We start from the raw sequence: 7643 nt of genomic DNA on the forward strand, positions 1-7643 counted from the left end.
AAGAAAGAAGAAAGACAGACAGAAAGAAAGCAGGAAAGGAGGAAGGAAGGAAGGAAGGAAGGAAGGAAGGGGAAGAGAAAGAGAAAGAGAGCTTGGTGTGGTGGTGCACACCTTTAATCCCAGCACTAGGGAGGCAGAGGCAGGTGGATCTCTGTGAGTTAGAGGTCAGCCGGGTCTACAAAGTGAGTTGGGGACAGCCAGGGTTACACAGAGAGACTTTGTCTTGAAAAACTAAAAAGAAAAAAGAAAAAAATTAGGAAAGGGGACAGGGAGGGAGGGAGGGAGGAAGGAAGGAGGAAGGAAAGAAAGAAGTAAGGAAGGATGGAAGGAAGGAAGGAAGGATGGAAGGGAGGAAGGAAGGAGGGGGGATGAATGTTGGTACCCAGCTTGCTTCTTCCTTCTGCAGTGTGGGATCCAGCCAATGGTGGTACCACCTACATTTACGGTGGACCTTCTCACAGTTAATCTAATCTAAACAATCTCTCACGCACATGACCAACAGCGTGTCTCTTCTGTGGTCTAGAACCTGTCAAGTTCATGGAAGGTTGTGTGCTATTGGAGGCATGTCTTGGAGGAACCATACTTTTCCTTGGGCCCTGACTTCCTCTCTCTCTCTCTCTCTCTCTCTCTCTCTCTCTCTCTCTGCTTGCCAGAGGTGAGCAGTTTTGTCTTACCATGCCCCTCCCTCACTGTGAAATTTTAGCCTTACCTCAGGCCTGCAGCATTGGGACCTAGCAACCACAGACAGATTTGGGAACCTCTGAGCCAAAGCAAGCATTTTTCCTTTTAGTTGACTTGTTCAGGTATTTTGTCATGGCAATGAAAAGCCACCTAACTCAAAGCCTGAATGAAACAGGTCCAAAAAAAAAAAAGTTCATAATCAATGATCTATGAATTATGGATTCAAAGCAAAACAAAAGTCAAGTGGCTGGCATGGGGGAGAAAAAGAAGAGTATCATAGTTTTGCTGTGGGCTCAGCGCTAAAGCATTGTGATGTGCACTAACAACTTGGCTAGCAACAAGTCAAGTTCCAGGAGATACATACAGCTGTCATGAAGACACCACTGACAGATACAGAGAATGCTGGCCTTATCGTTACAAGCATACATCGACCTATCAGCCAGCATATATGTTCATACATGTGCTGACCTGAATTCAAGTCCTTAATAATGGAAGGAGGGAAGTGGTCACCAAAATTTTCCAGCTGTCCTCCAACTTCTACATGAGTGCTCTGGCACAGGACCCTGCACACACACACACACACACACACACACACACACACACACACACACACACACAAGGAGGAAGGGAAACAGTAGTACAATCTTCACGTTAAGTCGTTAAGAAATTCATTTTACTTCCTGGCTAATGCACTAATTGTCACTTTAAGGCTGGAGAGATGACTTAATAGTTTTGTTTTTTAGGTTTTCAAGACAGGGTTTCTCTGTGTAACAGTCCTGGCTGCCCTAGACTCCATTTGTAGACCAGGCTGGTCTTGAACTCACAGAGATCCACATGCTTCTGCGTCCCAAGTGCTGGGATTACAGGCGTGCGCCACCATTCCTGGCTGAGACGGCTTAATAGTTAAAAGTACTTCATGTTCTTTTTTTGGGGAGGGGGATTGAGACAAGGCTTTTCTATGTAACCCAGGCTGGCCTCAAACTCACAGAGTTCTGCCTGCCTCTGCCTCCTGAATGCTGGGATTAAAGGCACGCGCCATCATCTCCCTGTGTTTTTAATGTTCTTTCAGAAGACTCACTTTCAGTTTCCACTACCCACATGGAAACTCACAACCTTCTGTAGCTCTGGTTACAAGGGATTCAGCGCCCTCTGCCAGCCTCTCAGGGCACCTGGCACACATGCACATACACGTACAACAAAAAGACAAATACTACCTTTGCTGTGGAGAGTTGAGAATCAAAATGATTATTTTTTTTTTCCTGAGATATGGTTTCTCTGTGTCACCCTGGCTGTCCTGAACTCACTTTGTAGACCAGGCTGGCCTTGAATTCACAGAGATCGCCTGTCCCTGACTCCCGAGCGCTGGTATTAAAAGTGTGTACCACTATGCCTGGCTTTCTCACAAAGTGATTTTTAAAAGAGGAAAGGTTTGTAGAGCTGATGTGGGCTGGCTATGACGTCCAACATAAGCTGGAGACAAGGTTGCTGGGAGGTGCAGGGTGTAGTGTCTGCATGTCTGTCTGCCTGCCTAGGCTCGGAGGAGCTGTGTCCTGTGCTCAGCATTCACCTGGCCTTTCTGATGACATCACTCTGCCTAGCACATGAACTTTATATTCACATCATGCTCAAATGTTTCCCTAAGTTTACGATTCTTTTGGAGCAAACCTGCATTTTCTTTCTTTCTTTCTTTCTTTCTTTCTTTTTTTTTTTTTTTTTTTTTTTTTTTTTTTTTTTTTTTTTTTTTTTTTTGGTTTTTCGAGACAGGGTCTCTCTGTGTAGCCTTGGCTCTCCTGGACTCACTTTGCAGACCAGGCTGGCCTCGAACTCACAGTGATCCACCAGCCTCTGCCTCCCAAGTGCTGGGATTAAAGGTGTGTGCCACCATGCCCAGCCTTTCTTTCTTTCTTTCTTTCTTTCTTTCTTTCTTTCTTTCTTTCTTTCTGTTTGGTTTGGTTTTTTGAGACAGGGTTTCTCTGTGTAGCCTTGACTGTCCTGGACTCACTTTGTAGATCATGCTGGCCCTGAACTCACAGTGATCCGCCTACCTCTGCCTCCTGAGTGCTGGGATTAAAGGTGTGTGCCACCACCGCCCGGCCTAAACTTGCATTTTCAAAATGAGCAGTGTAGCTGAACTGAGGACTCCCAGACTCTTATGGGGAAGGGACCTTTGTGTGGTGGGCTAGTAGCAATTTAGCCCCACCCACTCCCTGCCGCTGATGTTAGCTGCCTGGCATCTACAGGGTGGTTCAGCTAACAATTGGGAACAGCCCTATTTAGCCGATGCTACCCCAGGCCCTCAGGGAGCTCCACTGCACTGTGGCACTGTGCACTGAGCAATCAGTAATGCCATACCAGGTCACCTTTGTTCACTTAGACTGTCCATCCTAGGGTACCCCCTCCCAAAAGTCTCCCAGGGACAAAAGGCAGACTTTAGTAATAGCTCTTGACTATGGGGCTTGAGAGATCACTGTTCATCCAAAGACAGAAAGCCCACAGAGGGACAGTGGCTTCATCACAGTCTTCAGCTCAGTTGTTTCACACAGCGGGACTTGGGGTGGCTTCTCTAAGTACCAGGGTTCCCTTGGCTGTGAGGAGAGAGGTGGAGAAGACCCAGGCAGCCTACAGGCACCTGCCTCAGGTGGCCTCACTTCTAGTACCGCCAACTGCTTCTTGGAGCTGAAGGAGCAGGCCTCCACCACCACCTAAGGAACCTCGCCCTTCAGCAGCTGAGGAACAGTCTTACGTCACCAGGACATGAGCTTCTTAGTAGGATTGCAACACCCTGTTCAGTCAAGATCATGAGCCAGAGTCCCGTAAAGAAGAAAGCAAGCAGGATATGAGGAGTTTTGGCCCAGAGGCTGCCACAGGCCATGGCTTGTGTCACAACTGTCAACTTGCAGGCCCAAGACAGGCCCTCGGATTTGGCGTGCCTATGTGTTCCCAGGGAGGTCATGAAGCTCTGCTGTAACCGCCGTCTCTCAGCTGTGCCACCAGCTTGCTTTTACTTTAGAGTTCCCAAAAGCCAGCAGCAAAAACCTGCAGGGCCATTCCTTTTTTTCTTTCATTTTTCTATAGTTTATTCAATTTTATTTTATGTACATTGGTGTGAGGGGTTCAGATCCCTTGGAAACGGAGTTACAGACAGTTGTGAGCTGCCATGTGGGTGCTGAGAATTGAACTCTGGTTCTTTGGAAGAGCAGCCAACCCCGGCCATTTCTTCTTTACTATGGCTTTATGGGCTGGTCATAGGACAAGCTGCTCTCCTAAAACAGGCTTCATAGACCTAACCATTCAGCAGCCCCTGGTCCGTGATCCTCACACACACACACACACACACACACACACACACACACACAATTGCAAGGTCTGGAAAGAAAGGTCTGCTGAGGCTGAGAAAGGCACAGCTGCTTTCTTAAGCAGGGTTACTGCTTGACACTTGGTCCAGGTGGTTATAGCAACAACAGGAGCCAGAGTCCAGCTGGAGGAGATAAGTCACCAAAGGGTGATTTCTATCTTCACTGGCTTCTTCCTGGCCTGCCTTAGTGTAAGCTGAGCTGCTCAGCCACACTGCCCCAGCCACGATGGATGGGACTCTCTGAAACTGTGAGCTAAGGAAAATCATCATTCCTCCTTTAAGTTATTCTGCCGGGCAGTGAGAAAAATAACCGCTAGCCTGATTCCAGCCTCACTCACCTGCGTCGACTGTACAATGGGTGTTGCTCCTTTTGAGTCTCTGATGAGATCATCTTCTCAAAGACGCCAGGCTCCTCCCCTAGCCAGGCGGGTGGGTGCTTTCCCAGTTCACCTGGTTCAGTCCTGGTCTCTGCACTTTAAGGAGAATCACCAGACACCGGCCATCCCAGGGTCTGTTCAGGGCCACTGAGCATCACCACTGAGAAAGGTCTTGATGGTCCATCCCCTCCTAACTGCCACAGAGTCTTAGGGTTACTATTGCTGTGATGAAACACCATGACCAAAGCAACTTGGGGAGGAAAAGGGTTTATTCTGTTTACACTTCTATATCACTGTTCATCATAGAAGGAGGTCAGGACAGGAACTCAAGCAGGGCAGGAACCTGGAGGCAGGAGCTGATGCAGAGGCCATGGAGGGGTGCTGCTTACTGGCTTGCTCTCCATGGTTCACTCATACAGCCTAGGACCACCAGGCTAGGGATGGCACCACGCACAATGGGCTGGCCCTCCTTCATTAATCACGAATAAAGAAAATGCCCTACAGGGCTGCTCACAGCTGGATCTTATAGAGGCATTTTCTCAATTGAGGTTCCCACCTCTCCAATGAGTCTAGCTTGTGTCAACCTAGCAAGCACAAGTATGAAAAATCAGCTGTGGAAAAGATGCCAGCTATCTTAAGTGAAAACCACCAGAGAACACACTAGCCACCCACAGTGATAAATCAAATGTAAGTCTTGCCACGCCATTGTTGGCACACATATGAAGCCTCCAAACCCTCAGACAGTTGTCATGAGCCCCTGGGTGCAATTCTACAACTTCTTCAGAAGTTAAGCACATGCTGACCACATGAGCTAGTCATGGCACTCCCACGGACACATCCAAGAGGAAGAAAAGATGCCAGTGAGATTCCTACGAGCATTCACAGCAGCATTATCAGACCAGCCAAGCAGGAGCTGAAGGTCCTACAGGTGAGGATGCCTGAGCGGACTGTGGCACATCCTTCAAGCAACTGCAACAGCGTAAAGGGATTTGCTGCACACAGCAGCTGATAGATTTCAGGGCACTTACGCCAAGCTGGGAGTAGGAGGCGGAGCCTGCTATAAGACAGACCATAGGAATCTACTTCTGGGGCTGCAGAGATGACTCAGCAGTTAGCACCCACTACTCTTGCAGAAGACCCAAGTTCTATTCCAAGCACCTACACCATCATGGGGACAGCCCACAAACTCTCTATAACTCCAGCGCCAAGCGATCCGACACCTTCTTCTGGCCTCTGAGGGCGCCTGTACTCACAGGTACCTGCACTGATGGACACAAACCCACATGCATAAACATAATTTTTAAAAAAGCTGAGTAGTGATGTACATACCTTTAATGCCAGCACTGGAGCCAAGATCTCTGTGAGTTCAAGGTCAGCCTGATATACAGAGCAAGTTTTAAGACACTAAGGCTACACAGAGAAACCCTGTCTCTAAAAACCTAAAACAAATAATTAATTTAAATAAAATTTTTTTTAAAGATTCTAGTAAATGCAAACTAATCTGTACGACTGACAACAGCCCAGTGGCTGCCTGGAAATGGGAGCAGTGGTAAGAGGCGATTACATCTTTGGGAGAAACTCTAGGGTGGAGAGACGTTCATTGGCTCAGTAGCGATGGCCTAGTAGGTGGGCATTTCCTTCAAACTATTCAAAAGGAGACTGAGGATCTAGCTCTGTGAGAGAGTGCTTGCCTAGTGTGTAGAAGGCCCTGGTTTCAATCCCCAGTACTGCAAAACAAAGCAAGTTATTAAGTGGTACACATTGGCTACAGCTGGGCTGTGGTTCCCCCGCGTCTGTGTGGTGGGAGGAAGGTCCTCAAAGGATTGCCGTCTGGGGTGGGGCGGGGTGTCCTTAGAGCAGTGGGCTTCTTAGCCTTCCTGTTCTTCAGGGTGACCCCTTGTTCCTGTTGGCTCCCCATGTGGGGATCTGGGCCATGCTGAACAGTGAGCTAAATAAACTTTTTTTTCTAAAGTTGGCCTGACGCTGGTGTTTCACCATGGTAACAAAATGATACACTATTAAACTGATACAACACTAAATAGGCACCATGTGTTATACGTCAATTACATCTCGATAAGCCAGGAAATGGTGAAAGAAAATCATCCCAAAGGAAGAGGGAGAAAGCCAAACGGAATGTCAACTGTCTTTGATAGAAATTCCTCCACGGCAAGCAAAGGAGGTGGAAACCCACGGCAAGCAAAGGAGGTGGAAACCCCAAGTCAAGAATAAGCCCAAGGGCTGCTGCCAGACCAGAAAGCAGGGGGCAGGGCTGTGAGGAAGCTGGCGACTAGAGAGCCAGCTGCTGGCCAGTGTCCCCTCAGCATGGGGGTGGGAACACGGAAAGGCAGAGAGTGCAGAATCCCAGGTAAACCACAACTGCCTAAAGGCAGAGAGGGGCAGGAGGAAAAGGGGGGAACATGCTGGAAGGAGGGGAGCCTCTGTTCCAATGGTTAACACAGTGAGTGCCATGGGCCTTGGTAGGTCTCAGCCCCCTCCCCCCATTCACCAACCTCAGGCAAAGGTGGCAGAACAGAGAAAAGGCAGGCAGTAAAAAAGCTGCTGTAGGAATAAGAGAAAAGGGCAGGGAAGGCGTGTAGGTAACAACTTACTAGTGAAAATGTCACCAGAACCAATGGAAACTACCACTGTCAATTAAAAAATGAATAAAGCAGGCATCTAGAAAGCAAGAGTGTGAGATATTAGAGCTTGGGGTTGGGAGCAGGCAGGCCCCAAGTGGATACAACTGAGGTGTGAGGAGACAAATGACAGACTGGGGACACGTCAGGGACGCTGGGGCCAGGGAGAGCCTGACCACACAGCACCAGGACCCAAGTTCAGATCCGCAGAGCCCATGTACAACCCAGGTAGGCATTGGGTGAGGGGTATACAGGGTTCCAGAGCAGCCTGACTAGCTAGACTACCCCAAACAACGAGCTGCCTCATATGTAAAGTGCAGAAAGAACAATGAAAACTTCCAGTCAGCTTTAGGCTTTGACCCTATGTACACACATGTGCATCCACACATATTACAAACACACAGATGAAGACGAGACACACGCACGTGCACACACGCATGTGCACACATGTGAAACAATAACACTGGAAACCCTAAGCCTGGTGGCATACACCTTTAATCCTAGCACTTGGGAGACAAAGCCAGGTCATTCTCTGTGAGTTCAAGGCCAGCCTGGTCTACATAGTGAGTTTCTGGCTATTTAGGGTTATTAAAA

Source organism: Acomys minous, assembly GCF_964271855.1.
Source record: "Acomys minous genome assembly, chromosome: 8".
NCBI lineage: Eukaryota > Metazoa > Chordata > Mammalia > Rodentia > Muridae > Acomys > Acomys minous.